The sequence below is a fragment of the Panthera onca genome, chromosome A3, assembly GCF_046562875.1.
Source record: "Panthera onca isolate mPanOnc1 chromosome A3, mPanOnc1 haplotype 2, whole genome shotgun sequence".
Lineage (NCBI taxonomy): Eukaryota > Metazoa > Chordata > Mammalia > Carnivora > Felidae > Panthera > Panthera onca.
Window position 1 is genome coordinate 57,372,354 of NC_138341.1, and position 24,369 is coordinate 57,396,722.

The following is a 24,369-nucleotide window of genomic DNA, read 5'->3' on the forward strand; positions in this document are numbered from 1 at the left end:
AAGTGCCTGAAGGACCCCAGCCTCCCTCTGGGCCGCCCTCTGCTTCTACCCGTGCCCCCCTCCCCCCCCTTCTCCCGCATCCTTTCTGTTCAGCTCCCAAGAATCCACCAAAATAATATGTAGGAAGACTAGGTAAGGCCTGGGGTAGAAAAAGGATTGAGCGTCGTCCCTGGCATGTTCTGATTAATCCTATTCATTGTCAAGTACAGCTTTTTAATGAGCTGATTCATTACTGAGAGTAGGTCTCATGCAAATCCCCAGTTTATATCCTGCGGATTTAATTTCTTAACAATTTCCTCATTTCAACACAAGTCCATTGTACCATGGGTTTTATGATTTCCTTTGAATTTAGAGCCTCACCTCACATTTTATTTCAAAACTATGAGGTAAATAGAAAAGAAAAAGCTTTAAAAAATAAGCTAGCTGAACACATTGGTGGATATTTAACTCCTCTCTAAAGGAAGGGTTGCCCACACATCAAAGTATTGGAAGGAATTGCAGGAGAATCCCTGATAAGTTTCCAAACTTCTACTTGTGTGATACCATGGACAAATTTAACAGACAGATATGAAAAAAAAATTTTTTTTTGCCTCAATTGTGATTTATGGAGTTAATATAAAACTGTGAAAAGTCTAGGAAATGACCAAAGAAGACACTAAAATAGCCACTAGAAAAATAGAAAACTTAATACTTTAAACATGCCAAGTGACTGGTTAAAAGAAAAATATAGTTGGCTAAAAATGAAATAAAATTGTTAGACCCACAAATTAAAGTAATATAATGAAACAATAGCATTTTTCAATTGCTATTAATTATCAAATAGGAACAATATTTTTAAATACTGATATGGCTTTGGTGAGGTGACATTTTTCATACACTGCTATTGGGAGTAGATTTTGGTATACTTTTTCTGGACAGCAATTTGATAATATATCTATTTTCAATTCATCTTTTTTATTCAAACATTCTTCTAGAAACTTGAAGATCATAATTAAAGACACATTTACGGGCAGTGGTGTTTAAAGTTATAGAAGTTGAAAATGTTGATAAGAGAGCATAGGGGAATGGTTCAGCCACATGGATCATTCATATAACCATATAGTAGGCGGCCTCAGTACGTCCAAGGAATTAGTAATCAGATGGAGAATGCAGCATCGGCTGAAAACCGGGTACAGAATTCTATCTATATCTCCCCATCCAAATTTTGCCTAAAACATATGTATAACAAAAGGACCAGAGGGAACTACATCACACTGTTAGCCCTGGTTATGGTCATTTCTGAGCTGTGGCTTTATAGCCATGTCTCTTGTTTTCTTTATTCTTTTATGCATATATTGAGGTGACCCAACTGTTCAGTTTGCCCAGCTTTGCCCTGGTTTTAGCACTGAAAGTCCTGCTCCGGACAGTTGGTCGCTCTAGCGTACATGGATGCACATTGAGATGAGTTTATGCCATTTGGCAGGAAGGGCCAAAGATAAAGTGACAAGTGACAAGCTGACGGGGCCTGTGTAGGAGTCAAGCAATAGATTCTCTGGTGATAAAATTAATAGGGCTTATTTTAGAAAACCTCAGAAAAAGTAGATCTGCAAAAACTTAAATGGTGCTTACATGTGGCTTGTATTGTTCCAAATGCTTTTGGTGGTTAACATTCTTTAATCGCTCCCACCCTAGGAAGTAAGTACTGTAATCACATCCCCATTTACAGAGGCATAGAGAAATTGAGTAATTCGCCCAGGGTCCCACAGCTCTGGACAGCTGTGCCTGGATCTGTGCTCAGGCATTCTGGGCTGTTCACCACTGTCTGCATCTCTACAGAGCCCCTACTCCAGTCACTTCTGTTGCTGCCCTTGATGGTGACGTCGTTCTTGCCCATATCATGCCACTTGCGTTGGCCATACTCGACTTCTTGCTGTTCATTCCAGCCGTCCTGCCAGGACTGCCATTGACCTCAAACAGAGGAAACACCTTCCCCGTCCGGAGCCTGGGGTGGGGATTTCCATAGCAGAGTTGCTGGCCTCTGGTGATAGAGTTCTTTCAGTTTTGCCACATGATCTTGTGGCATAGGGCTGGGTCCAGGTGCAGCTTTAGTTATTTCTGGAAACACTTCTCCTTTTCCTTTGCTTTGCTGAGTGTGGCTCATCAGCCGTTCTCTCCGAAGGTGATTTTGGCTCCTCTGCCCAGACCATCAGACATTTCTGTAGGTGCTGGAATCTTCCATGATGGTTCTGGACCCTATGCACATTTCCAGATGAGTCTGAGCTTGGAGAGGGAGGGGGTGAACTGTATCAGAATATCCATCCTCTAAGTTTTGCTCAGCTAAGATGCCAGTCACTGCATGTGTCACTGCTTCATTAGCAGTGGTGATCGCTGGATGGTGAATCACAGGTGGTATTTATTCTTTTTGCTTACCTGTTTTATTTATTTTTGAGAGAGAGAGTGAGCATGAGTTGGGGAGAGGGGCAGAGGGAGGGAAGGAGGGAGGGAGAGAGAGAATCTTAAGCAGGCTCTATGCCCGGCCTGGGACTGAATCGCACAACACTTGGGGTCATGGCCTGAGCGGAAATCCAGAGTCAGACACTCAACAGACTGAGCCACCCAGGCGCCCCTACTTACCTGTTTTAAATATTTCTTCAAAAATTTTGCTTTGCCGTCTAGATTTTTAAAATGTATTTCAGTTTTTTTCTTATAATGCAGTTTACTCCTACAGAATTTTCAGAGCCTTCAAAATCCATGCATGGCCAAGAACATCCTAACCCTCATTCAAGTTAGAGCAACTTCATTTCTTTACCAAAAAGAAATACCTTCAGCTATTGTCTGAACTTGTACCTTGCTGAGAACCCTGCCAGAGTTTCTGGTTAATTGTTTGTTTTGTCACATTAATGGAACAATGAGAGGGCACTGGCATTCTTCACCCATGATGTGGAAGCACAAAATGTACATTTCTTTTTAGGTGTGTGGGGGGCAGGGCAGGGAATGTTTTTTGGCCTTTAAATCTTAGAAATCTGTTATTTGACAGATAACAAAGTTTTAGGTACTTCATGGGGACTGCGGTGTTTAAGCTCAAATGAAATTTAAATTTGGACCTTGTGTGTTATATTTTCAATGAGCCTGTGTGTTTCTTTATCTTCTTCTTTCTGAAAAGTTCAAAAGTATGAGTCATCCTCCCTCCCTTTAACACACTTTTTTGGGAGGGAAGAGGGAAGTAATGTAGCAAAATTATTCTTTCTAAATTATAAAAGAGTATCTTCAGAATTTTTAGTGTTCAAAGGAAAGACCATGCTTCCCAAGGGAAGATATTCCTAAAAAAAAAAAAAAAAAGGACTAATACATCTTTGTACTGATGTCTCTGAAAGGGTGAGGAGGCATCTGCTAGGGTGAGAACAGGGGAGAATTGTCAGGTGGATTCCTGATGCCGGGGTAGAACCGTAGAGCAAAGGACCTTTCATCCTCAGAGGAAAAAGGGGTGGAGGCCTGAGAAGCTAGATAGAAGGGGACAGATTGGGCCAGCCAGGATTTCCAGAGCCCAGTACCCACAGCTCCCTCCGCAGGATCAGCATCCCTGGGCAGTCATTAGAAATGCAGAATCTCCCCCATCCCCCAACCAGAATCAGCTGCCCCAGGTAATTCACCAGCACTGCCTGTGGGTACTGGCCGAATTGGTGGCTTGTGTGGCTACCCAATAGAGTAGTGTTACCTCTAAACCAAGGACAATGGGGGGAAGGTGGGCTAGGAGCTAGGCTGAGAGAGATCATTTAAATTATAATGTATTCTAAATATATAATATTATAATGTAACATATACATGTATGATATTGGACCACATGCTCAGGGATTAGGTTTTGTTTTGGGTACTAGGAAACGACCAAGAACACAGTAGGGAGTGTGTGTGTGTGGGGGGGGGGGGGGGGGATGAACTGTCTCCCATCTCCCCAACCCCCAGTAGTTTTGGTCCCTCATCTTGCTGGGAGAGTCTTTGGAAGGGCCTGACTAACTGCCTCGTTGGTAACAGACCCTAAGAGCACACAGTAAACACCCCGGTGAGGAGACATGTCACCCTCATCAAGGCAAACAGTAGAGCTTTTCATGAGGGTCCTCACTCTGTGGGCTCCAGAAGTCACTGAAAATGGAGTCACAAGCCTACGGGCCTTGGCTAATTTAGAGACCTTAGCTGGGAGGCAGGCATGGGCTGGGTGGGGCAGCCCGCCCACATGGTGCCCTGGGCTGGCATCACCTCACCCAGCCTTGTTTGTCAGGCACTGATAAGTCTCTGGTTCTGCCCCGGCTGGGGGATAATGTGATCCTTACCTCGAGGGCTCAGATTCAGAATTCTGTAAGTTCTAGATGCATTCAGGTTCACTTCTCCCTCCTAAACACGTATGGAAATAGCTCATGGGTGAGGCTCTGGCCTCGTTCTTTGGCTCTATCATGCACCAAACCTCGCATTGTCCTTTTAAGACAGGAGCCTCATTGCTAACTAATGGTGGCTTTGAGGTGTTTGCTTTCCCTGGTTTTACAGAGTTTGTAAGTTCCCTTTTTACGTCAACATGTATTTTAGGTTAAAGTTAGCATTTTTAGTGAGTAGTCTAAACGGTTAGATCTAAATTGGAAACAAATATGCATTCTTTGTGTAGGGTTAATTATTTTAATATTTCTGATTTTTTAAAGTTTAACCAAATGCTGTAGTATCTTCTCTTTGGAGTTCACATGTACACAATTACCTAACCTTGCTACATAGGTCCTATCTACTTCAAAAATAATTTTGAAGCACTTACCTGGTATGTTTTGAAATTTGTGTGTTTTTCATTCATTAGCATCAGAATTGAATATATTTAGCTGTTGCTCTCTGTCAGTAAACTGAGACTAAAAACTAACTGAGTAGGGTTACAGATTATTAGATAGGAAAATTAGAAGCCTCTGGAGGGAGTTCCTGCTTCCGAAGTGGAGAACAGTGACTGTATTCCTGAAAGAGAAAGCACAGCCAAGAGCTGTGAGTCCAGACTAAGGGGGAGATTTGTTCTGGTAGCCATTTGGACTTTCACCTCCTGTCACCTCCTATGACAGCAAGTGAGGGGATCAGCATCAATTGAGTGCCTACCACATAAGCCATTCTACATGAGGTTTTTTGCATACTGGCCACAGAATCATCCTGTCACAGGGGAAGAGTCCCACCCCCTACCTTGGGGTTTTTAGGTACTTAGGGCATTTGCTGAGTACCTTGCAATCCAAGTCTTTTTCTGTAACATTAAAACCAGCTTCAACTTAGGGGGTGGGGGGAAAGTAGCTCTTAAGGAACTATATGTGGGAAACGTTTGCTGAATGAAATGTGGCAGAGAAAACGGGTCTCTACAATGAACACTGTAAAGAATGCTTTAATGCCCGGGACTTCTGAAACAAACTGTTCTGAACATACAGAATGGTAGCTGAAGGACCAAAACCTGAAATGTCGTCCCTTAGACACCCTGAGTGTGTTACTTGATTTCTCTTCTTTTATTGAATGGGAACCGCCCTGGAAGGATGGAGATGATCTGTTTTTTGACAAATCTGAGATCACATTGAGACTTTACTAGGTTGGCAGTACCGTTCTGGGTCTTGGGTTTTCAGAGGTGACCTTACACGCTTATGGGGGAGCTGCACACTGAGTGGGGAAGGCAGTCAACAAGGAGAGTGCAGATCGTCCCCAGCGCCAGCAGAGACATGATGGAGAATAACTGACTCAGCCCTTACTCACCGGCTCAGTAAAAGGTAGCTGCTGCTGTTGCTGTTGTTATTGTCATTGAATGGCCTGTTGGGGGAGGGATGTTCCTTGACTAAATTTGGGGAAGATCTTCTAATATTAGAGGCCACACAGTTTAATGCCTGTGCTTATTCTGATAACGATATCATCCCTCCTCTTGGCCTCACCATCTCCCATGAGCATGGTGGGTTGCCAATTGCTGGAAAAATCAACTTCGCCTGAATGTTTAGGAAGCTATTTGGGATTTCCAATGTTTTTCTTCCTCTTAAAGAATAATAAAGCAAGTTCGCATTTAAGGGGTAGTGGTGGTCATGGTTCATCTCTTCTCCCTACCTCATTCTGCTTCTTTGCTCAAAGAGAACTTATGGGTTCACAAGCATTTTCCCTGAAGAGGTAATCATTTCAAGGGAAATGAGATCTCATTTAAAGTTTCTAGGTAAAAACAAAAACCCCAAGGCTTATGCCTTTGTACTACTTCCCAATGGCAGTTGGTAGGGAATTAAACATTGATCACCTTCTTCCTCCCCGGGCTGTGCCCACCCCTCTGTCACATGGGGTAAAACGAAAGAAGGCAGTGCTGGCTCTCCTGTTTACCATCCCTCTTCCATGACCCCCATGGTGCTGGCAGCAGCCAAGGAGGTGGTGAGCTTTCTGCCACTGCGCCAGCTGGGCCACCTGTGAAGCCGCTGCCAAAGTCAACATGTGCAGCCTTTGTGTCTGGCCAGTAGGTTTCATAATGGTAGTTAATGGAAGTTCCTGTTCAGACGCCCTCAAGCTCGTTGTGTAATTCTGTCTCTGGAGGGCCCGGGCATCTTCTCTTATGTAAAAGCAAGGTCTCCAGGGGATTTTGAAAATTTCTCCTCTCGCTGGTCATTTGGCAAGGTCAGAGGAGGCCCCATAAGTGACCATTAGAAGGAGAGGGCAATATTCCTAGTGGTCATTCAGTAGAGATTTATTGTAGTCCTCACGTGTACCAACTCTTGCTCTGGAAAGGTGGGAAGGGAGGGCACACAAATGACTAAGCCGTGAACTCAGAGCCCTGGGACTGTTGGTCTGATTCAGGTGTGGAGGAGAGACAGGTAAATAAATAACCATACTGTAAATGAGGACCAGAGAGCTCAGTGCCAGGGGCACGTGAATGGGTCACTTAAGTGGGTGGCAGCTGAGGAGGAGATTAAGGAGGGCACTTGTGATGAGCACCGGCCGACGAATGGAAGTGTTGAATTGCCGTGTTGTACGGCTGAAACTAATATTACAACTGTAAGTTAACTAACTGGAATTTCAATAAAAACAAACAAACAAAAAAGATTGGGAGCCAATTTCCTTGTCTTGAAGTCTTCTTTGAGAGGAGGGACGAGTTTCAGTGAGGGTGAAGAGAGGTGAGAAGGGCTTTTATCGGTAATGGTAGTGCCTTTTGCCTTCTGGGGTGGGTTTGAGGGAGACATAGGAAGGGGCCTGAGGGCCTCGCACTTACAAGGGCCCCACCTTGCTTAGTTTAATGTTCGGCGGTTGCCATCCTGAAGTTCTTTCTGTTCATGTTTTTCCTTTTGTACGAGGCCCTGGAATTCGTGTAGTCAGTCCTGCATTTGGAGATCAGGCTGTCACGGTGGTTGAGCCAGACTATGAAGAGCTGTGTCTGTCAAACTGGAGAATATTTGACTGTATTCTAGAAGCAGTGGGAAGCATGCTGGGGGTGGTGTTAGGGTTGTAGAGGAGAACCAGAGAGGCTGGTGAGACCCGGGGGGCTGGCAGTCCGTGGAGGGAGGCTGCCCCAGTCGTGCTGGAACAGAGGTGGCAGATGCGCACAGCTCCAATTGACACAGGTGGTGGAGATGGGCTGCCTCGAGGCAGGGGACAAAAGTGGAGCGGGTTGTTGAGGATGGCTGGGGTTTCTCGCGAGGCCGGAGACTCCATTCACCAACAGGAATGCAGGGGAAAGGAATCCTTAAGGCAGTGGCAGCAAGGCAGATGTTTTGCAGGAGTGGGGTGAGGCCCTTTCCAGAAAGACCCGGAAATCTCTGGTGGGACAGCTTGTGGAAACATGCACTGCAGCTGCTCAGCTGTAGCAAATGACCTGCAGATCAAGGTTTTTGTCAGTATCAAGAGCTTCACTAGAACAAATATTCATCCAAAAATAAACTTCCCGTTCTTCCTGTTTTTATAACTTGCCTATTTCCTCTGAGTTTGAGGCTGGTCTCCAGTTCCGTGGGTTATTAATCTTCAGAGGATCAAGACCTCTATAGAAGTATTTCCTGTACATGTTTATCTACCCAGCCCTAAATTATTTTCTCCAAATGATAAGAGAACTTTTCCATACTGGTGTGTCAGACTTTTCCTTTGAGAGGTTTCAGTTAGGCACCCCAGCTAGTAAGGCTAAAACCAGAAAGGCTTACCCCAGAACACAGGAAACCCGGGTACCATGGGGGCGGGAGAAGTGACCTGCTGTGGGTGTTCATAGGCATCCTCCGTTCACCTCCTCCAGGTTCAAGGGGCTCCTTTCTGGCCAGAGTCCTGGGAGAGAGATAAAGTGATGGCTGCAGAGGGCCCGATTTGAGGGAATTTGAAACACCCTACTGAATATCCACAGGGGAATAATAGCCCCAGAAATATTTCTGCCCCTTGGAAGAATTTAAAATACCCCCCCCCCCCATTGGACCATAATTTGTGTTTAAAACATCTTCCATCTTTATGCTTTCAAATACAAGGGAAGAGAGTGTCCTTGGTGCTCATGACTATGCACAAAGAAAAAGAGAAAAGCCATGTTGAAGCTGGGGCCAAGTTCAGACCCCATAGACAAATAGACGAGCTTGCATAAGGAAGGGAGGGCATTTTAACTCACCGGCCCAGTAAATCCCCCTGCCTGTGGGAGACATTCTTTGGTCTCCTACCTTTTTGTGCATACAGATACCAAGCTAGCATGCTGGTGAGTATTTTTTAAATGTAAGCCTCCTTGTGTGACTCTTGTAGAGAGACCGTGGGGACCGGGCTGCGTGGGTGGTGGCTTGTGCCGCAGCGGAACTGGGAAGGAAGCCAGCTGCCTTTTACTTAGGCCTTCCGAGGTGGGGCAGGGATGTCATATTTTGCACAGGGCACCACCCCTCCCCCCTGGTGATTCAGGTGACTGGATTGGGAATTTTTGGGCCAGAGCACGGCCCACTGCTCTAGACCCACACTGTCCAGCACCTGAGCCACTAGCCACTAGCCACCTGGGCTGTTGTGCACTTGAAACGAGGCTAGTGTGAACTGAGATACAGTATAAGTGTAAAATAACACATTGGAGTCTGCAGACTTACTATGAAGAAAAATAATGTAAAATAATTCCTCATTAGTAAATCTTTCATTTTGATTACTTGCAGAAACGAAAATGTTTTCGATATATTAGGTTATGTCAACTATATTATCCTGGTTAGTTTGGCCTGTTTATTACTTTTATAATGTGACTAATAGAAAAATTTTAATTGCATATGGGGCTTATGTTCCATTTCTGTAGGACAGTGCTGCCAGTCTGTTGAGATCAGCTGCCAGTTGTGGCTTTGAAAGCAATACATTTCCAGAGGCTGGGAGGGGAGGGGAGGCCCCTCTCTCCCTGGTGGCCTGGCTGAGGGGAGACCCAGCCTTAACTTTCGGCTGCGTAGGGTGGTGGGTGGGACAGCCTACTTCTAGGCAAAGAGTTAATAACTCAATAAACAGTAGCAGGAATTTTTTTTTTAATGTTTGTTTATTTTTTGAGAGAGAGACAGAGCGCTAGTGGCGGAGGAGCAGAGAGAGAAGGAGTCACTGAATCTGAAGCAGGTTCCAGGCTCTGAGCTGTCAACGCAGAGCCTGTTGGGGGGGGGGGTGGGGGCCAAACCAATGAACTGTGAGATCATGACCTGAGCCGAAGTCAGACACTTAACCAACTAAGCCACCCAGGCTCCCCAACAGCAGCAGAAATTTTTTAAAATCCTTGCAAAAGCACACCTCCTGGCTTAATATTTTTTTCTTAGCCTGCTTTGCATACCAGCCTCTTTACTGGAAGCTTCCCCTCCCCACCTCCAAATTCAGAACTCCACCTATCGGCATGGAACCTGCGGGGATGTTGTCCATAGGATCTTACTGTTTTGTTTTATGCTCTTGTTTAGATTATTCATCTGTCCCCAGGTCAGGCTTCAGTAGCTGCCAACCCAGAAACTACCCAGTTAGGCCTGAGAAGCCACTATTTCAGACCAGTCCACCCTACCCCGCCTTTGGAGTGGTTACTTGAGTGAAAACGTCCACACCTCTGTCCATCGAATACCGAACTTCTGCTGGAATAATCAACATGAGAACCAGCACGTCTTAAGTGCTTGTTCTGTGTGATGTGCTTTATTACATGTACAGTTAATTGGTATCACAAACTCCAGTACACCCCAGAGTAGGAGCCATTGTTTCCCCATTTTGCAGATGGAGAAACTGAGTTTAGAAAAATGTAGTAAGTTATCTGAGAACTCATGGCTAGAAGTCAGTGGGGCAGGGAGTACGGTTTGGGCTGTGGGACTCCATAGTTGAGGGTTTAACCATAGGGTATCCTTCTGCACTGCCCAGACCAGCCCACAAATGCGTTGTTCAGTTCTGCACATGCGTTTGTTTATCAACACGTCTGCTGGTGCAGGCTAGGACATGTCCCCAGGGAGGGTTCGATTCTGGGTTGTGGCAACAACTGAGCTAAGAGTTAAGGAGTACTGTGAGTGTCTTTGAGCCCTACTAGAAGGACACCCTCTCACATGGCTTTTAAAATGCTATATGCTACAGAACCTTCTCCCAACATGGCTTTTGCATCCAGTGGAGGGTCCAGGGCTGTCCAAAAGATGTTCCTTTGGCCTCTCCAGGGTGACTTGCGGCTTTGTATTGGTGCAGAAAGGGCAACTCCATGGCTGGCTGGCTGACTTGGTGACATTTGGAAATAAGCAAAGGGGCTAAGAGCTATGTGCTCTGGAGTCAGGCTGTTTGTTCTACCTGTTGATAGCTTCATGGGTTGGGTTCTTTGTTCTCCGGGTGGCAGTGTCCCTAACTAGAAAACGGAGATACTCAGTACCTGTCTCATATAACTGCTATGCACATTCAAGAGGACGCACAAAGGTATAGTTTCTTGGCACATCAGTTAAATGTCAGCTAGCATTTCATTACCATGTTCATTAATGCCATTTAATGCTGTAGGATGGGTTAGAGGCCCATACAACATGTACCAGAAAATATGATCATGTGGCCTGAGTTTTTTGTTCTAAGGCAAACATATCAGAATATATATACCTTGGTACCTGAATATGTACCTTTGTACTTGAGTGTTGTATCTTTCAAAGCTATGACCTCACCTCAGGAAGCAGTCTGCATATCTTGATCTCCCAACCATTTGCTTGAAACATTTTGAGAAGCCTTTCCTTTTTTGGAACTCTCAGATGGGGAGGCAGGGGGTGGGGGGAAGATGATTCTATTAAGTATTTAAATTGTGAAAGTAGATTTTAAGTTTGGAAATGGCCTGAAGTTCATTAGAGCTAAGTTTGGTGAATAAGTTGAATAAGCTTTGGTGGTAGATCTGCTCTAAGTTAAAAACTGGTGTTTAACTAAAAAGTAAGGATTGGGTTTCTTCTGTTTTGTTTTCAATTTTAACGGTTGGCTCATTTATTACAAGACTAGCTTGAAGGCAGCCCCAGAAGGAAGGGTTTCAGGCAGCTTCAGTTCCAGAGTTGGGCCAGTACCTTTGGAACACTAGTAGAGGCTCCAGAGCAAAAGCTTTAAAGGCAGGGGCTTGAGGGTGAGTGGGGCAGTGTTGACTCAGACCTGTAAGATTATATTTTTGGAGTACAAATTCAACTTCATACCTACTATGTTAAGCAACACCCGCAGCGAAGTTGGCATTTGGGGCTTGTGTAGCCGGTAACGGGGCCAGGGGCAGAAGGTTCCCTGCATCAAAGGAGTAGAGGCCAAAACCTGGCTTTGGATGTTGACTTGCATTCCAGGTCTGTTCGCCCTTTGTGATACACAGAATTCAGATCTGAAAGTGTGAGCATGTGTTAAGGGAAGGCCCTCAGGTTGGTGTCCTTGGCCAGGACTTTAAAGCTGGGTATGGGGGAAGCCCTCTTCTTCTATATTCCTTGGACTACTGAGTGGCTAGAAAGCACCACTGAGCCGAGGCTCACTGGGAGTGGAGGAAAATGTGTGTCCCCATGGAAAATGATGGATGAAAGTTCAAGGGTTTTGTATCTTCAGGTTCATGATGACTAATAGGTTCATCTAGAAGGGCTGGGCCCCCAAGCAACCTTTGGATTATTTCCAACAGGTGGAAATGAGAGTTGCCATGTTCATTATATCCTAAAGTTTATCTTGGCTGTGGAAAGAGCGTAGGGCTTTGGAATTTGCCTGATAGAGCTCCAGTGTTGCTCTCTATTGCTGGGTGTCATGACTATGGTGTCATAACTAGAATTGCCTAGGCCTCATTTCTTTCATTTGTAAAATTGGAACTCCATTTTAGGGCTGTTGTGGAAAAGGGTCATAAGGGTCACGTATATGAAGAGCCTCAACAGATGCAAACCCTCCACCTCTTCCAAGGCCCTCAGAACGACACTAGAATGGGGGCGCCTGGGTGGCTCAGTCGGTTAAACATCAGACTTCGGCTCAGGTCATGATCTCACAGTTTGTGAGTTCGAGCCCCGCATTGGGCTCTGTGCTGACAGCTCAGAGCCTGGAGCCTGCTTCAGATTCTGTGTCTCCTCTCTCTCTGCCTCTCCCCTGCTCATGCTCGGTCTCTCTCTCTCTCTCTCAAAAATAAATAAACATTAAAAAAAAAAAAGAATGACATTAGAATGAACCCCATTGCCACTCAGTGGCCCACAGTTGTATATCAGAATATGCTACCTGCTGCAGAAAAATGTCCTCAATCTTTTGTGAGGTGAGGCCTGTATTCCTAAGAGAATTTCCAGTTCTTCCCTTCTTTGAATAAGGTCAGCTGTTGAGGCTCCAACGCTCAGCATCTCTAACAAATTAAGCTGCCTAAGACCCTTTTGGCCTCTTAAAAAAAAAAAGCTTTCCTGTCACTGACATAGGCGGCCTCGGCAGGATGCACACTGGCACTTCATGCTCGGGCACTTAATGGGATGTTCAATGTGAACTGCATTGTTGATATTGATAACAGGTCATTTCTTATTTGGATTTAAAGGAGTCCTACCTTCAGGTTTTTCTCATTTTTGTCCAGCCCCTAGTTTTTACTGTGGTTCTAGCGTCATCCTTGATCGCGCTGATAATTCAAGGAAGCTTGGCCTGGATCCCTGACTCAGGGGCCCTGGTAAGACGGAGAATTAGGCCAGCAGGGCCACAGGCAGGCTCCAGCAGAGAGCGTGCTGCCACCACTAGCCTCTCACACTTAATCCTGACTTTGCTTGAACCATCCTGTTAGGTTTCGGGAGCTCTGATTCTCAATTTTTGCTGTACATTAGAATTACCTGGAGAACTCTGAAAAATTTGGAAATCCATACTGTGCCCCAGCCAATTAAATTAGGCACCAATGTTTAAAAAAAAAAAAAGGCAAAACTCCCAGGTGATTCCAGTACGCAGCCAAGTTTGGGAAGCAGTGCCTCGGGTGATGGAATGAACAGTCTCCTGGTACAGTTACTTCCCTGAGTTTACTTGCGTTGGTGAAGTCATTCACTCTATCCTTTGCAAATCATCTCGGGCCAAGGTGTCCCCTCTAGGGGTTGAACTGCCTGTTCTGGTCAGTAGTGAGGTCCCCGTGGCGAATAGCTATCATAACAACCTGTTTTCGTGTGAAACGTTTTACACATTCACGAAGGTAAAGAGAATAGTATTAGGGATCCCCATGCACGCATCACCCAGCGGTCATTCATGTTTCCTTTGCATCACCACACACACGTTCTGGGGTGGGCTGGAGTATTTTAAAGTAAATCCCAACATCGTTTCATCCATAAATACTTGAGTGTGTGTCTCCAAGAGATAAGGACTTTAAAAAAACAACCATAATACCATTATCACACCTAAGAAAATTAACGACAGGTCTTTAAAAGCCACGTTCACTTTTCTCCCAATTTGTCACAAAAATGCATTTATACATTTGGTTTGTTCCAATTAGGGTCCAAACAAGTATAATTCATTTTTAGTAGTTTGACTTTAACCCTGGGGTAATTAAACCATCGCTGTGTACGCACACAGGTAATGATGCATATGCAGGTCTGGTAAAAGTATAAATGGCATTCAGCGCGTCGGATGTTTACACGATGGTCTCTCTTGGCTCTTTACCTTCCTTAGCCCTTCTGGTGAGACCTTGACCTGTCACAGAGGTCACTCACTGAGTGCTCACTGAGGCGCTGGTTCCAATCACTTCTGTGCTGCTCTGCTTCTGCCTGAAGGCATATTTCCTTCAGTGAACTTAGAATAGAACCTTAGGCTGCTTGTGGAAAGAGAGTATGAGTCAGCTTGGTGGACAGTTTCGAATTTCCTGCTCCTTTGCTAAAGGCGGTGGCTGGGAAGGGCTGGAACTGCCTCTTGGGCTCCTCTCTGGGCTCTGCTGAGGGGTCCTGCCTCGCTGGTTATCTCTGGGGATCCACCCGGGACTTGTGCTCTGACTCAGGGACCAGGCAGTAGCTAAGCCCTCCTTCCCTAAGGTGTAGATGGCTCTGTGAGCCTTTGCCTCCAGCTAGATGTCTGGGTTCAGGTCCAGTTGATGACCAGGGGAGGAGAGGGTTATTTTCTGCCCTCCGAGGACAGAAAGACCAACACCTTACCAGTCACCACTTTGGCACATTGTCTCTCCTCTGGTAGCTAGAATGCTGTCAGAATTTCTTAAAGGGGCAGATGACTGGATGGCCCCTGGGATGAATGGGTGGCAAGTCTTTGTGGGGGAGTGAGCAGGAGAAAGATCAGGGTGGAGAATGGGCAACCTAAATAATTGAACTCCGGTTCCTTCCACAAATAAGTCTTTGTGTGCCTACTCCATATGCATCGTGTCAAATCAGAATCTCATCTTCTCTTTCCCTAACCATATTCTTTTGCTTTAGAAGGGCTTTGTCTTGACTTCAGGTGGCTTTGCAGTTGCAAGGTTTTTATTCCTTCTTTCTCTATATCATGACCAGGTTAGTTAAAGAGCAGTGGACAAGCATCCTAATATATAAAGGCAACCCTGATCTGCAAAGTTGTTCCTCACAGGACTGTTTTCAATAGCAAAAGGTTCAGAAAAACCTAAATGTTCTTTAATAAGGGACTTGTTAAGTAAATCACGGTATGCCTGTATAGTGAAATGTTGTACAGATGCAAAAAGGGGATGAATCTGTTCTGGGTTCCCATATGGAAAGATCCCCAAGAGATAAGAAGCAAGGTCCAGAACATGGGAATAATATATTTGCATAAACCCTGGAAGGATACACAAAAATCTTTTAAAAGGTGGTTACTATTGGCTTGTTGGGTGGGAGAGGGAACAGGGCAGATGGGAAGTGGTGGGAGTATACCTTTTTATATATTTTGATTTATGAATCATGAATGTGTTACCTATGCAGGACAATTAACTAAATATAAGAATAAGTACATCTGTACGTATATCATGCAGATAAATTGATGGCCTGTCATGCCCCAGCTAATCTTCTGCAAGCTTCTGATCCCTCCTTATCTGTACTTAAACACCTCAGAACCTGTTGTGTTCTGAAATGGATCAATGAGGCTATGACCAGCCCATGGAATGGGTGCCATGTTTTTCCCATGATACCTTGTTCAATAACATTATAAATATTTGCTTCTTTTGAAGCCCATGAGCTTTCCCCCTTCCTCATCCTGAAATATAAACTGAGCTGACATCTAAAGATTATCCAGAGAAGACAGGGAGGGAAGTTGGGCTGCCTATGTCTTCCAGCACAGTAAGTTGCCCTCTTAGGAAGAGGAGGTGTCATGGGAGAAGCTGCAGGCAGGGGTGGGGAGATTAAGATGGCTTCCCTTCCCATTTCTCGTCTGTCTATGCAGTCTTTTGCTTCTCCCTTGGCATCCCATGCGCCATTTTGTCTGTGTGTTTGTATTTATTTTCAGCTTCTACTGAGTGGCAGCAAAATCCTTTTGAGCTGAACTGGTCCCACCCTGGTAGCTAGGAATGTTCTAATGTTAAGACTTGCTCTTCACATTTGGCACATTCTTAGTATTAGGAACAGTTCCTCTAGGGCTCACAGGAAACAAACAAATGAAATCCATGGAACAATTTTCTCCCTCTTGAGGGGAGAAAGGGGTGGAGAGAATCTTTGGGGAGACTTAAAGAACATTTAGGAGTGAACTTTGTTTAAAAGTGTTCTGAAAGATGAAATTCAAGGACACTCAGGACCTATTCTTGGCTCTGCCACAAATGTACCTTTTATGTTTTATTCCAGTTTGTACATTTGGGGCTTACTCTTTGATTTTGCATCTATAAACTAGGTGGGGCCCACATTCATTGTCCATTCTCCTCACTGTTCTGTTTTAGCCATCTGATACTTAATAAAACTTGAAAGCCGTCCTTGTAATTGGCAACTAAGTGTATGTAGAGAGTGGATAAGCCCTGTTTGGCTCCTTTTCTTCCTTAAATGAGTACTACAGTGAATACTGTTCTAGAGATGAGTACTAATCGGGTTGAGGTTTGATCAAGGACTTGTTACCTCACCTACATGCCTCTTCCTCTTTTGAGTACAGTTGTACACACGATGAAAATTGCATGTGGTCATAATTACCCTTGACAGTTCTATAGGAGGCCAGCACACAGCCTTTCACCTCTTCCTCCAGTCTTGGGAAGGATCACTGTTTCTGTGATGGAGCACTAAATGAGGTAGCTGGCTAACATTCTCAGTCCATGTTGAAAGATGAATGTGTACTTCATCTTTAAATGCCAGGGTCCTATCAAGGGTAGCAACAGACCAAGAGAAGCACATGGTCCCCAAATCTTGACCAACTCCGGGGTACATGTTCTTGGAGAGGAAGAGCCTCATCTCTCTTTAAATGTACTCAGACTCTGGCTTCTGTTCTCTGGCTGAATTTGGAAAGTTAACTATGTGTATATGAGATTCCTCTGCAAGGCACTTCTTAACTACCACAGAGAGCACTTGGTGAGATACTGCGGATTCTCCCCTTTCCTCTCCTCTCTCAGCAGGTTTTATTATGACCACCCTTGGGGATTCCTGAGAGGGGAAGATCCTTGAAACAAGGTGGATGCTCACCAGCTGTGCCTTCCCTATGTAGAATTCAGGTGAACCATGGGGAGGAAGGTGGTGCTGAAGTCAGTGATCTGTAAGCCTTATCTGATAGCTTGTTCTCTGTTGACTGGCGAGCCCTAACTCTGATTCATTGGTCCATTTTTTAAATTTCTGATATAACTAAACTGTGTATGGCAAAGTCAGAAACAATTTTCAGAGTAATCAGTAGCTTTGGCTTCCCTTTTGATGATTTATTTAACCGGGCAAGCTGGGAATTCTAGAGCAGGTAAGTACTCTGGACACTGTCATCTACTTCTCTTGCTCTGGAATCATCTCTGATTAGCCTTTCAGAAACCAAAAGTTAACAGTGTGACAGAGTTGAGGGATGATTTTGGTTTTAGCTAGGTCAGTAATGTAGACTCAGAGTCAAAAGTTGTGAGCCCCGTTCTGGCTCCTACAACTAAAATTGAGCAAGAAATAGTTTCCTCATATGTCAACTGTGATTAGTCTAGAATTAGCTATCTCCTACGGTTCATTTTAGGATTCTAGGCTGCTGTTGTAGTTATTTAGTTAATATCTAATGTCCATAAGATGTGAAACCTGTAAATTATTTATTTGCCCCCCTGCAGTGTTGAATTAAAGAACTAAAAAAATCTTGTTAAGTCTTATATACCTTTTGTTTTTATCAGAAATGAACAAATAGAAAAATAGGGAAATATTTTCCAATTATTTTTAATGGGGTTCAGACAGTGAGAAAGAATACGTTAAACTAGCAAATATGTATCACATAACTGTGGATGCCTAAAATGCTCTTAAATTCTACCACTTACGTGTCATTTCAGGTGAATGTTTTCCTTTGCATTTTCTCAGTATTCTACAGTGAACTTAGCACGTTTTATCATGAAGAATAATACACATTACAAAAGTTTGCTGCCACCTTTCTGTTATTTCCTCCCTCTATATAATTTTCATCTCCACCCCTATTTAAGCCAATAAAGGTTAATCTATGTTCGTTGAATGAAATGAAAGAGACTCAGGTCTACCAAGGGTTTACCATTTGTCAGCCACTGAGCTACAAAAGTGAAAAAGAAGACCATCTTTTTTTGAGAGTCTCAGGTCCAAAAGCAAAGGGGACGTGCAAGTCACAACAAAATGCTGTAATTGTGGCATTGCTTGCCATGAAGACAGAGAAGAGACTCCATTTCCTATCTGTGGTCTCTGTTTAGGATAAAAGCCCTGTGAAATTGCAAGGCTCATTGCTTGCATATGATAAAGCCATAGCCAATGTTGACATTAGCTGCCATTGTTGACCAATGTTGTTTGTAAAGAAAAGACAGTTCTAGCTTTGGGGTGAGATCCGCATCCTTTTAAACTGGTGTGTTAGTTTAGGCTGGCCTCTTAGATCCAGGGTCAGATCGTAGCTTTACCCCAAGTCCTTTGGTCTTGATCTGCCAGCACTGCCAGCTTTCTTTCCACTTCTCTCTGTTCCCTGTCCACTTACTTGTATTAGTAGGTTTTCTCATGTAGGTGTTACCAATCTATGCCTTGTAGAATTCTGGAGGTTCGAGGCCTGGGCCAGTTTAAGCCCTACATTTTCCAGGCAAGGGAAATTGAGGCAGCAAGAAAAGCAGCTGTGCCCAAAGGCACAGAACTAGTGGTGAAGCCAGGCCCAAACTGTTGCCCCCCAACAGAGTGAATTTGCAGGGTTTCTACCTCCAGTTATGTGTGCTATTTACATAGGTGAACAATTACAGAGGATCGTTGAGTGTTCTCAGAAGAGACTTCCATTTCCACAACTTAACAGCTGTATAGCCATCTGACAGAGGTGGCTTCCACATGGAAGGTTTGCTTAGCGAGGACGCTACCGCTGTCTTGGATAAGTTTTTTGTAGCCAACATCACGGTAAGCGGTAGATTTAAGACTGCTCCTAGATTACACAGCCTTTCAGCAGCTTCCGACCTAATTGTGGCCTGAAGTTAGGGAAACAACAGAGTGGACTGGGCCAGGCTGGTGGCAGATTGGGGTTCGGCACACTCAGTCTGTGCAGTGATCCTCATGGTGCGAGGATCACTCGAGGAATGAAGCTATCCAACCCTTAAGCAGATTTCAAACATAGACCTTACCCTTCAGCGTGGCAAACGTTAAATACACTAACTGGTCACCCATTGGACACTCCCTATTTTCTCTCCGCCCCCTCCCACCCTTGAGCTTAAAATTCCACCCCAGATCTTGGTTTGGTTTCTCTCTGCAGCCCATGTGTCTGAGGCCAGGCCCTCTTGCCCTGTTTGCTCTCCAAGCCTGAAGGGCTAACAAGGAAGACGAGTTCTTCATTTTTCTGGGTTGGCCCTCAGTCTCTTTACTGGGTTCTTGTTGGCAATGATGATGTTATGGCAGCCCTCATTTCTGAAGGCCCTGGAATCCTTGCTCATCAAGCCCTTGGCTCCTTCCCTAATTTCCTAGAGTAACTTTCCCATGTTTCTGATCCAGTTTGGATTCCTTCTTCCACTTTTATCAGTTTGCCCTGTTTGTGTAACATCTTATGCTGGAGAAATTCAGACTCTCTAGAGTAAATTGGCCTAGTAGTTCAGCTCCCCTGTTTTTCCTCCACACAGGCCAGGCACAAAATTTGTGGGTGTGTTGATATAACCGTATGGAATACCCCACACCAAGTGGGCACTGGGTGAATGTGAGTTCCATTCACTTTTCTTTAAAGAAATCTTGCCAGGTACACAAGCCTAGCACTGAAAGGTCCTCACTTCATAGAGTCTCTTATCTTAAAAAAAAAAAAAAAAAAAAAAATTTTGCTTAGCATAATAGCTCATGTGCATGTTATCAGTGTAGGTCTTCTGGCTCTAACCAAGCTGAACATCCCCACAGTAACCGTGAGCTTTGGAAAGAGCCTTATTTTACCCCTGTGCCAGCCAGTTACATTTTAAGGAACGTGGCTGAAAACTGGCTTGGTCTCAAGTAAGATTTGTCACTGTGCATACATCTCTGAAATCCTGCTCTCAGGTAACAATAGAAATTATCTGGGGCGTCTAGGTGGCCCAGTCTGTTAAGTGTTCGACTTCGACTCAGGTCATGATCTCACAATTCATGGTTCGAGCCCTGTGTCAGGCTCTGTGCTGAGGGCTTAGAGCCTGGAGCCTGCTTCTGATTCTGTGTCTCCCTCTCTGCCCCTCCCCCACTCATGCTCTGTCAAGAATGAATAAACATTAAAAAAAAAAAAAGTTAAAAAAAATTATCTGACTCCCCCCCTTTTTTTAAATTTATATATTTTTAAATTTACATCCAAGTTAGCATATAGTGCAACAATGATTTCAGGAGTAGATTCCTTAATGACCCTTACCCATTACCCCTTCCGTTTCTTGAACAGCCCCAGCTGTGAATGCCAAATTCACTTTGGTATTTAACATATGCAATTTTCTATTGGATTGACTTTGTAAACAAGTTGATATTTGCCAGTAAGGCAACAACAAGTGGCCACCAGAGAGCCTGTGTATCTGGATATACCTCAGATTTCATCTCTGTCTGAACAGCTGGCTAAGAATTTTTTTATAAGAAAGCTAACTGAATGTAGCTAGAATGGTTTCTTTTGTTCAAATTTCCTCTCCCGGAGACCAGTCCCCAGGACTCCCCTCACCTGCCTTATCCATTAATGCAATGGGCTCATTTTCCCCAAATAAACAAGTTTTCTTGCCAGAGAACATAGGCGGCATTCTTGGATACAGGGATGTGTCTTGGGACCTGCATCTGAGTAAGGCGTGTTCTTCATTTTTCTGGGTTGGCCCTCAGTCTCTTTACTGGGTTCTTGTAGGCGATGATGATGTTATGGCAGCCCTCATTTCTGAAGGCCCCTTGAGTTGTATTAATCCTGCCCGTGGCTGTCCAGCCCTCTTGAAAGCATCCTTCATTTCTGTTTGCTCACTTTCCTGAATGCCTCTTTCAGATCATCTTTCACCTCTTGCTTCAAGCTCTGGGGACACATGTGGTTTTGACATAATGTACAGATGTGACTTGGGGGAGGGGAGGCATGGCTGTGGGCTCGCACACATCAGCTGGACTCTGAAAGAGGGAGGTCATCCTCTGAGTGGGCCATTCGGGAAGGAGCGGAGGTGGAAAAGACCCAACAGGCAGCCTCAGGCCCTCCAGATTTCCCCTCCAAACACGAGACAGAACACTGTGGTATGTGTTTTCCAGTGCAAGGAGAGAGCATGAGCTCAGCTCATGTGGACCAAATCACCCTAAATACGCTTGTGTGTCTGGTTTCTAAATTGAGACATATTAAACAATAAAGGACCAGTGACCAAAACTTCTATAGGGAAAAACCCAGTGATTTCTTTATCCACTCAACTGTTGATCACCAAGGTTGGCAAATTTCTTTGAAGGTCTAGTTAGTAAATATTTTTGGCCTTGGGGACCATGAGGTTTCTGTCAAAACTGTTGAGCTGTGCCTTTGTGGCTGTAAAGCAGCCATAGACAATACGTAAACAGACCAGTGTGGTGGCTGGTCATAATTTGCCCACTCTTGCCAGTCTAAATTATAAAACTTACAAACATCCTCATCATTGTTGTTTGCATAAATTAATGAGTACTCTGTATGTGGCCAGGACTTATGCTAAGTACTTGTTGTGAGTGATCACATTTATCCCATTCAGAACAATTCTGTGAAGTCATTAATAATATTATACCCATTTTACCGACAAATAAGTGCAGAGGCTTAGAGAAGGTAAATAACATAAGTAAGGGCCAGGCTGGATTTTGAACTAAGTTAGCTTGACTCCAGTTTCATGCTCTTTTACCACTGCACAGGACAGCCTTAGATAACATCATGATATCCATATTTGCCTTTAGATCTTGCCATTAGCCAGTATTTGGACTTTGGCTTCTCCCCATCTTCCCCTAAAAGCCCAAAACATGCAAACAGATTATTGCTAAAAACTCTTGTATAAATTAATACATGGCAAAAATTTTAAAGGAGTCCATTAACAAGTTATAATGAATTGGAAGGCAAGTTCTGCTATGCTTCCTGGCTAGTTTTGCTTTGTAATACCCAAGGGTCATGGGAGATGAGTAGGCCTGGGGATCTCACGCCAGTGGCATCCACACTGGTTTTGAGGTTCCAAGATCTAGTGCTCTGAAAATGTAGAGATGGAGCTGGGCCTGGAGCAAGCTACTGCCCCTTGGGACGGCCTCACCTGGGACCATTTGCCTCTTAACGCCAACACTGACATGAGCTGTCAGCCCGCTGTACACATGGGGGCAGGCTCCTCGGTTACCAGTGGAGGTATGCCGAGCTAATGTGGTCAGGGGAGACTGGATATCGCATCCTGCAAGTTGTTTCTGACTGGTGATGGTCATTTACGTGCAAGTTAACCAAATAGAAATGTTCATTAAAGATGGCAGAAAGCGGGGCACCTGGGTGGCTTAGTCGTACTCTTGGTTTCAGGCCGGGTCATAATCTCACTTCCTGGGTTCCTGAGTTGGAGCCCTGCATCAGCCCCCACTCTTGACAGTGCAGAATCTGCTTGGGATTTTCTCTCTTCCTCTCTCTTTGCCCCTTTCTGGCTCACACTGTGTGCTCGCTCTCTCTCTCTCTCTCTCTCTCTCTCTCTCTCTGTCTGTCTCTCAAAATAAATAAATAAACTTAAAAAAAAAAGATGGCAGAAACCAAGTTGGGATGTCTTTTGTTGTTATAATAAGTAAGGTGTGTTCTGAAGAAAGCTTAGAGTAAGAAGATTGGGAGGTGGGAGGGAATCCCGTATCCCATATCCAATATCCTATATCCCATCACCTACAGCAGTGTTTCCCAAAGTGCTTTCTTCAGGTTAAAGGGATGGTAATGGGGGAAGGGGTTCCTGTGGTCAAATAAGTTATGAAATGCAAGACTAAACAAACAGTATTCTCGAGGATATAGTATGTAGTGTTCTCAAAATGTTTGTTTGGTTGTTTTCTTTTGTTTTTGGATCCTCTTATAAAATTGTTTACAAGGAACACCCTTTGAGAAATCTTAACCCAGAGGCATTTCCTAATGTTTATTACATTTTGGTAAATTTCCTTTACAGTCCAAGATTTTTTTTAAACAGGGGTCATATATTCTCTTTCTTTTTGTGTATGTGTTTGACTTTATTTTGAAGTATTTCATCCTCACAGAAGAGTTGTAAGAGTAGTATGACGGACTCTCCTAATCCAATTCCCCATTTGTTAACATTTTACCGTAATTGGTATTTTCTCATTCTGTGTGTGTGTGTGTGTGTGTGTGTGTGTGTACATGTACACATTATTATTGCCATTACTTTTGTGTTTTTAGTTAAATTTCAGTTACAAGTTCTTTAATGAACTATACATTCATTTCTTGAAAATACTTACAGAAACTCAAATTAGGCTAGAAGCTTAATCCCCCCCCATTTCTACCTGTTACATGAAGGCAAATCCCGCTTTGCCAGTGTGTGAAAGGTTTTCATTAAATTGCAAGGGAACAGTTTGATATTCCTTAGGCTTCAGTTCAGACCCACACACAGTTCGGATTTGTGAGGTTGTCACTTGATGTGTATGGGGACCATCACAACCATTTGCTGCGTGTTTTTAGTCCACTTGGGCAGTGTTCTTTGAGGACTGGCCTTGGCCGTTAGCTGAGATGGAAGCCTGGACCAGACACTCTCCTGTCCTTTAGTTTCAGAACTAAAGGGAGGAGTCAAGAGGTCCTAGGGTTTCATAGGACCTCTATATTTTAAGTGTCCTGTGGCGACTTGTCACACTTTCATAACATATCAACAAGGACGATTTCTTAAATGACATCTAGTTTCAGTAGTGCTTTTATTTAGCATACATTGGTGCTTCCATATCTGGTTTTTTTTCCAGCCATGAAATCAAAGCTGTCTTCCTCCTTCAGATGGTTTAAGTATAGCCCAGTTTGCACATAAAGTGAGTCAAGCGAACACTGCTACCTTACAAAGAGATGTGTTGGTGTAAGGGGACTGTGGATGTGATGTAATGTAACCTCTCATGGAGTATTTCCAAAACCATATAAGGAGGCTCGAAGTAGTCACCTCAGTGTCAACACCGAGCTCACGAATGAGGCTGGAGCTTGTGTCCCCAAAGGAAGCATAAGGAACACCACCAGATAGTCTTGGGAGGAGAGAGCACCAGGCATTTGTTCAGCGGGTGGATGCAGCCCTTACAGTGGCCTTTGGACTCGCGTGTACTACCTTCAACCTGGAAGCTCCCACGCCCATGGTCACTGGTTGCACTGTGTGAATGGGCACCATTCACACATATAGTATGTTCACACCTAACTGGAAAAGTGCCTTGTCTGGATACACATTAGACCATAGGGAGAGAAAAAATTTTTTCTTTAGTTGTTAAAACGTTTTATGACGAAAGTTTTTAGATACTCAAAAGAACAGAGAATAATAAAGTCAGTCCCTATATTACTTACTACAGATGCAGCAATGATCAAGATTTTATCACA

The 24,369-nt window shown here is 44.2% G+C and overlaps 1 protein-coding gene across 1 annotated transcript in view; it reads left to right on the top strand.

Moving 5' to 3' along the window:
* The window catches only part of SPRED2 (sprouty related EVH1 domain containing 2), a 112,461-nt gene that overhangs the window by 34,506 nt on the left and 53,586 nt on the right, over positions 1-24,369 (top strand). The window lies entirely within an intron of this gene.